Raw genomic sequence first — 7,839 nt, 5'->3', positions numbered from 1 at the left:
CTGGAAAGCTGTTGCTCAGCCTCATCTGCCCATGGCACTGCTCCTGTGCGTCATTGGTGCCCAGCACCAAAATGCATGTGGGTGTCTTAGAGCTCATACGAGACGTCGCTTCCTAGACAAGAATCCTCCACTGCACACTATATGCAAGAATAGGACAGAGAAAAGGCTAGAATATGATGAGTGGAAGGAGAACACAGGGATCGAGATAGAACTTGAATTAGAGGAATAAAGAAGGCAGAAAAGAAAGATAAATACAGGGAAGAAGCGAGAAGAAAAGAGACTTTCTGGCCCCTACTCGCATCTCACCGGCCTCCCACCCCTTCCCGGCCGCCTTTATTTCCTAACTTTTACTCTCGCCCATTGCCTCCAAACCCTCTGCAGACTCCCACCCCTTCCTGTCCTTCTTTTTCTTCCTGGCCTCTACTCTGGCCCATTGCCTCCCACCCCTCTGCAGCCTCCCACCCCTTCCCGGCCTCCTTTTTTTCCTGGCCTCTACTCTTACCCCCGGCCTCCCACCCCTCTGCAGCCTCCCACCCCTTTCCGGCCTCCTTTTTTTTCTGGCCTCTACTCTCGCCCCTGGCCTCCCACCCCTCTGCAGCCTCCCACCCTTTTCCGTCCTCCTATTTTTCCTGGCCTCTACTCTTACCCCCAGCCTCCCTCCCCTCTGCAGCCTCCCACCACTTCCCGGTCTCCTTTTTTTCCTGGCCTCTACCCTTACCCCCGGCCTCCCACCCCTCTGCAGCCTCCCACCCCTTTCCGGCCTCCTTTTTTTTCTGGCCTCTACTGTCGCCCTTGGCCTCCCACCTCTCTACAGCCTCCCACCCCTTCCCGGCCTCCTTTTTTTTCTGGCCTCTACTCTTGCCCCCGGCCTCCCACCCCTCTGCAGCTTCCCACCCCTTCCTGGCACCTTTTTTCTTCCTGGCCTGTACTCTCGCCCATTGCCTCCCTCCCCTCTGCAGCCTCCCACCCCTTCCCGGCCTCCTTTTTTTGCTGACCTCTACTCTTGACTCTGGGCTCCCTCCCCTCTTCAGCCTCCCACCCCTTTCCGGCCTCCTTTTTTTTCTGGCCTCTACTCTCGCCCCTGGCCTCCCACCCCTCTGCAGCCTCCCACCCTTTTCCGGCCTCCTATTTTTCCTGGCCTCTACTCTCGCCCATTGCCTCCCTCCCCTCTGCAGCCTCCCACCACTTCCCGGTCTCCTTTTTTTCCTGGCCTCTACCCTTACCCCCGGCCTCCCACCCCTCTGCAGCCTCCCACCCCTTTCCGGCCTCCTTTTTTTTCTGGCCTCTACTGTCGCCCTTGGCCTCCCACCTCTCTGCAGCCTCCCACCCCTTCCCGGCCTCCTTTTTTTTCTGGCCTCTACTCTTGCCCCCGGCCTCCCTCCCCTCTGCAGCCTCCCACCCTTTCGCGGCCTCCTTTTTTCCCTGGCCTCTACTCTCGCCCCTGGCCTCCCACCACTCTGCTGCCTCCCACCCCTTCCCGGCCTCTTTTTTCTTCCAGGCCTCTACTCTCGCCTTTGGCCTCCCACCCCTCTGCAGCCTCTTACCCCTTCCTGGCACCTTTTTTCTTCCTGGCCTCTACTCTCGCCCATTGCCTCCCTCCCCTCTGCAGCCTCCCACCTCTTCCCGGCCTCCTTTTTTTGCTGACCTCTACTCTTGACTCTGGCCTCCCTCCCCTCTTCAGCCTCCCACCCCTTTCCGGCCTCCTTTTTTTTCTGGCCTCTACTCTCGCCCCTGGCCTCCCACCCCTCTGCAGCCTCCCACCCTTTTCCGGCCTCCTATTTTTCCTGGCCTCTACTCTCGCCCATTGCCTCCCTCCCCTCTGCAGCCTCCCACCACTTCCCGGTCTCCTTTTTTTCCTGGCCTCTACCCTTACCCCCGGCCTCCCACCCCTCTGCAGCCTCCCACCCCTTTCCGGCCTCCTTTTTTTTCTGGCCTCTACTGTCGCCCTTGGCCTCCCACCTCTCTGCAGCCTCCCACCCCTTCCCGGTCTCCTTTTTTTTCTGGCCTCTACTCTTGCCCCCGGCCTCCCACCCCTCTGGAGCCTCCCACCCTTTCGCGGCCTCCTTTTTTCCCTGGCCTCTACTCTCGCCCCTGGCCTCCCACCACTCTGCAGCCTCCCACCCCTTCCCGGCCTCTTTTTTCTTCCAGGCCTCTACTCTCGCCTCCGGCCTCCCACCCCTCTGCAGCCTCTTACCCCTTCCTGGCACCTTTTTTCTTCCTGGCCTCTACTCTCGCCCATTGCCTCCCTCCCCTCTGCAGCCTCCCACCCCTTTCCGGCCTCCTTTTTTTTCTGGCCTCTACTCTCGCCCCTGGCCTCCCACCCCTCTGCAGCCTCCCACCCTTTTCCGGCCTCCTATTTTTCCTGGCCTATACTCTCGCCCCCAGCCTCCCTCCCCTCTGCAGCCTCCCACCACTTCCCGGTATCCTTTTTTTCCTGGCCTCTACTGTCGCCCTTGGCCTCCCACCCCTCTGCAGCCTCTTACCCTTTTCCGGCCTCCTATTTTTCCTGGCCTCTACTCTCGCCCCCAGCCTCCCTCCCCTCTGCAGCCTCCCACCACTTCCCGGTCTCCTTTTTTTCCTGGCCTCTACTCTTACCCCCGGCCTCCCACCCCTCTGCAGCCTCCCACCCCTTTCCGGCCTCCTTTTTTTTCTGGCCTCTACTGTCGCCCTTGGCCTCCCACCTCTCTGCAGCCTCCCACCCCTTCCCGGCCTCTTTTTTCTTCCTGGCCTCTACTCTTGCCCCCGGCCTCCCACCCCTCTGCAGCCTCCCACCCCTTCCTGGCACCTTTTTTCTTCCTGGCCTCTACTCTCGCCCATTGCCTCCCTCCCCTCTGCAGCCTCCCACCCCTTCCCGGCCTCCTTTTTTTCCTGGCCTCTACTCTCGCCCATTGCCTCCCACCCCTCTGCAGCCTCCCACCCCTTCCCGGCCTCCTTTTTTTGCTGACCTCTACTCTTGACTCTGGCCTCCCTCCCCTCTGCAGCCTCCCACCCCTTCCCGGCCTCCTTTTACTGCTGGCCTCTACTCCCCCCTCCTTGGCCACACCTCCAGCCTCCCACCCCTCGTCAGCCCCCACCTCTCATTTTTCTGGCCTCTACTTCATTCAGCTTCCAACCCCTCTGCAACCTCCTACCTCTTTCCAGCCTGAATCCCCCCCCATCAGCTTCCCACCGTTTTTCAGCCTCCCACCCCCGTCCCACGCAGTGCAGGACACACTGACAGAGAGAGAAAAAGGACAGGCAACAGGAAAAAAGGTACTAAGAAACAAAGAAAGGGTCAGACGAAGAAGGGGGTGGTTAGGGTTGGAATCCCAACACAAACCAGCAAGGGGCTAGAGGACAGAGAGAGAGGAAGACAAGAACGGGCCGGGAAGCAGGACAGAGAAGGAGAGAAAGGCAAAAAGGGAGAGCCGGCTGGACAGGGATGTACACTAAGAAAAGACCAGACAGGCAGCAGGATAGAGAAAAACCGGGGACAGGAAGAAGGACAGAGGAACAGTGAGAGGAAACAAGGGCCAGGGAGCAGGACAGCGGTGGCAAAAGAGGCACTGGGGCAGTAGGATAGAAAAAGAAGGAAGGAAAGGTCAGAAGAAGAACGGGAAATAACAGCAAATGGAGAGAAGGACAAGGAGCAGGACAAATTGTCAGAGAAAGACAGGGACAGGGAGGGAGACAAGGTGATAATGAGAGAGAAAAAGGGGACAGGGAGGTAGGATAAAGTGAAAGACAGGCAAAAATAACAGACAGGGGAGCAGAACAGACACGCAGGGGGAAAAGCCTCGGCTGGGCAGAAAAGAAGAAGAAGGGAAAAAAAAGCACTGGGCTGAGGGACAGAGAGGGAGGAATTAAAAAACAGACACAGGGAACAGGAAAGAATAACAGAGAGAGGAAAGGGACAGAGAGCAGGACAGCATTGGAGGGCGGGAAACCTCAAACGAAGCGCGGGGATAGGGGGTCCCTGTTGGGCTCCATTCGCAGTCCTGCTCTGAAAATGCGAACGTCTGCAGATAGCTGGCAGGCGGAAAGAGCTAGCCTGGAAAGCTGTTGCTCCGCCTCATCTTCCCATGGCACTGCTCGCACAGAGGCACAGAGACTGGGGCTGCTTGCTTGTCTTGCCCCCTCAAACTTCAAACGTAGCTTTGGGGGTCCGTGCAGGGGGCCTCCGGCAGCCCTGCTCTGAAAATGCGAACGTCTGCAGATAGCTTGCAGACAGAAAGAGCTAGCCTGGAAAGCTGTTGCTCAGCCTCATCTGCCCATGGCACTGCTCGCACCGAGGCACAAAGACCGGGGCTGCTTGCTTGTCTTGCCACCTCAAACTTCCAACGTATCTTAGGTGGTCCGTGCCGGGCGCCTCCGGCAGCCCTGCTCTGAAAATGGAAACGTCTGCAGATAGCTCGCAGGCAGAAAGAGCTAGCCTGGAAAGCTGTTGCTCAGCCTCATCTGCCCATGGCCCTGCTCGCACAGAGGCACAGAGACTGGGGCTGCTTGCTTGTCTTGCCCCCTCAAACTTCAAACGTAGCTTTGGGGGTCCGTGCAGGGGGCCTGCGGCAGCCCTGCTCTGAAAATGCGAACGTCTGCAGATAGCTCGCAGGCAGAAAGAGCTAGCCTGGAAAGCTGTTGCTCAGCCTCATCTGCCCATGGCACTGCTCGCACCGAGGCACAGAGACTGGGGCTGCTTGCTTGTCTTGCCCCCTCAAACTTCAAATGTAGCTTTGGGGGTCCGTGCAGGGGGCCTCCGGCAGCCCTGCTCTGAAAACGCGAACGTCTGCAGATAGCTGGCAGGCAGAAAGAGCTAGCCTGGAAAGCTGTTGCTCAGCCTCATCTGCCCATGGCACTGCTCGCACAGAGGCACAGAGACTGGGGCTGCTTGCTTGTCTTGCCCCCTCAAACTTCAAACGTAGCTTTGGGGGTCCGTGCAGGGGGGCTCCGGCAGCCCTGCTCTGAAAATGCGAACGTCTGCAGATAGCTGGCAGGCAGAAAGAGCTAGCCTGGAAAGCTGTTGCTCAGCCTCATCTGCCCATGGCACTGCTCGCACAGAGGCACAGAGACTGGGGCTGCTTGCTTGTCTTGCCCCCTCAAACTTCAAACGTAACTTTGGGGGTCCGTGCAGGGGTCCTCCAGCAGCCCTGCTCCCAAAACGCGAACGTCTGCAGATAGCTGGCAGGCAGAAAGAGCTAGCCTGGAAAGCTGTTGCTCAGCCTCATCTGCCCATGGCACTGCTCGCACAGAGGCACAGAGACTGGGGCTGCTTGCTTGTCTTGCCCCCTCAAACTTCAAACGTAGCTTAGGTGGTCCGTGCAGGGGGCCTCCGGCAGCTTTGCCTGAAAATGCGAACGTCTGCAGATAGCTCGCAGACAAAAAGAGCTAGCCTAGAAAGCTGTTGCTCAGCCTCATCTGCCCATGGCCCTGCTCGCACCGAGGCACAGAGACTGGGGCTGCTTGCTTGTCTTGCCCCCTCAAACTTCAAACGTAGCTTAGGTGGTCCGTGCAGGGGGCCTCCGGCAGCCCTGCCTGAACATGCGAACGTCTGCAGATAGCTCGCAGACAAAAAGAGCTAGCCTGGAAAGCTGTTGCTCAGCCTCATCTGCCCATGGCACTGCTCGCACCGAGGCACGGAGACTGGGGCTGCTTGCTTGTCTTGCCCCCTCAAACTTCAAATGTAGCTTTGGGGGTCCGTGCAGGGGGCCTCCGGCAGCCCTGCTCTGAAAATGCGAACGTCTGCAGATAGCTGGCAGGCAGAAAGAGCTAGCCTGGAAAGCTGTTGCTCAGCCTCATCTGCCCATGGCACTGCTCGCACAGAGGCACAGAGACTGGGGCTGCTTGCTTGTCTTGCCCCCTGAAACTTCAAACGTAGCTTTGGGGGTCTGTGCAGGGGGCCTCCGGCAGCCCTGCTGTGAAAACACGAACGTCTGTAGATAGCTGGCAGCCAGAAAGAGCTAGCCTGGAAAGCTGTTGCTCAGCCTCATCTGCCCATGGCACTGCTCGCACAGAGGCACAGAGACTGGGGCTGCTTACTTGTCTTGCCCCCTCAAACTTCAAACGTAGCTTTGGGGGTCCGTGTAGGGGGCCTCCGGCAGCCCTGCTCTGAAAATGCGAACGTCTGCAGATAGCTGGCAGGCAGAAAGAGCTAGCCTGGAAAGCTGTTGCTCAGCCTCATCTGCCCATGGCACTGCTCGCACAGAGGCACAGAGACTGGGGCTGCTTGCTTGTCTTGCCCCCTCAAACTTCAAACGTAGCTTTGGGGGTCCGTGCAGGGGGCCTCCGGCAGCCCTGCTCTGAAAATGCGGACGTCTGCAGATAGCTGGCAGGCAGAAAGAGCTAGCCTGGAAAGCTGTTGCTCAGCCTCATCTGCCCATGGCACTGCTCGCACAGAGGCACAGAGACTGGGGCTGCTTGCTTGTCTTGCCCCCTCAAACTTCAAACGTAGCTTTGGGGGTCCGTGCAGGGGGCCTCCGGCAGCCCTGCTCTGAAAATGCGAACGTCTGCAGATAGCTGGCAGGCAGAAAGAGCTAGCCTGGAAAGCTGTTGCTCAGCCTCATCTGCCCATGGCACTGCTCGCACCGAGGCACAGAGACTGGGGCTGCTTGCTTGTCTTGCCCCCTCAAACTTCAAACGTAGCTTTGGGGGTCCGTGCAGGGGTCCTCCGGCAGCCCTGCTCCCAAAATGCGAACGTCTGCAGATAGCTGGCAGGCAGAAAGAGCTAGCCTGGAAAGCTGTTGCTCAGCCTCATCTGCCCATGGCACTGCTCGCACAGAGGCACAGAGACTGGGACTGCTTGCTTGTTTTGCCCCCTCAAACTTCAAACGTAGCTTTGGGGGTCCGTGCAGGGGGGCTCCGTCAGCCCTGCTCTGAAAATGCGAACGTCTGCAGATAGCTGGCAGGCAGAAAGAGCTAGCCTGGAAAGCTGTTGCTCAGCCTCATCTGCCCATGGCACTGCTCGCACCGAGGCACAGAGACTGGGGCTGCTTGCTTGTCTTGCCCCCTCAAACTTCAAACGTAGCTTTGGGGGTCCGTGCAGGGGGCCTCCGGCAGCTCTGCTCCCAAAATGCGAACGTCTGCAGATAGCTCACAGGCAGAAAGAACTAGCCTGGAAAGCTGTTGCTCAGCCTCATCTGCCCATGGCACTGCTCGCGCCGAGGCACAGAGACTGGGACTGCTTGCTTGTCTTGCCCCCTCAAACTTCAAACGTAGCTTTGGGGGTCCGTGCAGGGGGCCTGCGGCAGCCCTGCTCTGAAAATGCGAACATCTGCAGATAGCTGGCAGGCAGAAAGAGCTAGCCTGGAAAGCTGTTGCTCAGCCTCATCTGCCCATGGCACTGATCGCACAGAGGCACAGAGACTGGGGCTGCTTGTTTGTCTTGCCCCCTCAAACTTCAAACGTAGCTTTGGGGGTCCGTGCAGGGGGCCTCCGGCAGCCCTGCTCTGAAAATGCGAACGTCTGCAGATAGCTTGCAGACAGAAAGAGCTAGCCTGGAAAGCTGTTGCTCAGCCTCATCTGCCCATGGCACTGCTCGCACCGAGGCACAAAGACCGGGGCTGCTTGCTTGTCTTGCCACCTCAAACTTCCAACGTATCTTAGGTGGTCCGTGCCGGGCGCCTCCGGCAGCCCTGCTCTGAAAATGGAAACGTCTGCAGATAGCTGGCAGGCAGAAAGAGCTAGCCTGGAAAGCTGTTGCTCAGCCTCATCTGCCCATGGCCCTGCTCGCACAGAGGCACAGAGACTGGGGCTGCTTGCTTGTCTTGCCCCCTCAAACTTCAAACGTAGCTTTGGGGGTCCGTGCAGGGGGCCTCCGGCAGCCCTGCTCTGAAAATGCGAACGTCTGCAGATAGCTCGCAGGCAGAA

Source organism: Opisthocomus hoazin, chromosome 31 (assembly GCF_030867145.1).
Source record: "Opisthocomus hoazin isolate bOpiHoa1 chromosome 31, bOpiHoa1.hap1, whole genome shotgun sequence".
Taxonomy (NCBI): domain Eukaryota; kingdom Metazoa; phylum Chordata; class Aves; order Opisthocomiformes; family Opisthocomidae; genus Opisthocomus; species Opisthocomus hoazin.
This window is presented reverse-complemented; position numbering follows the sequence as displayed.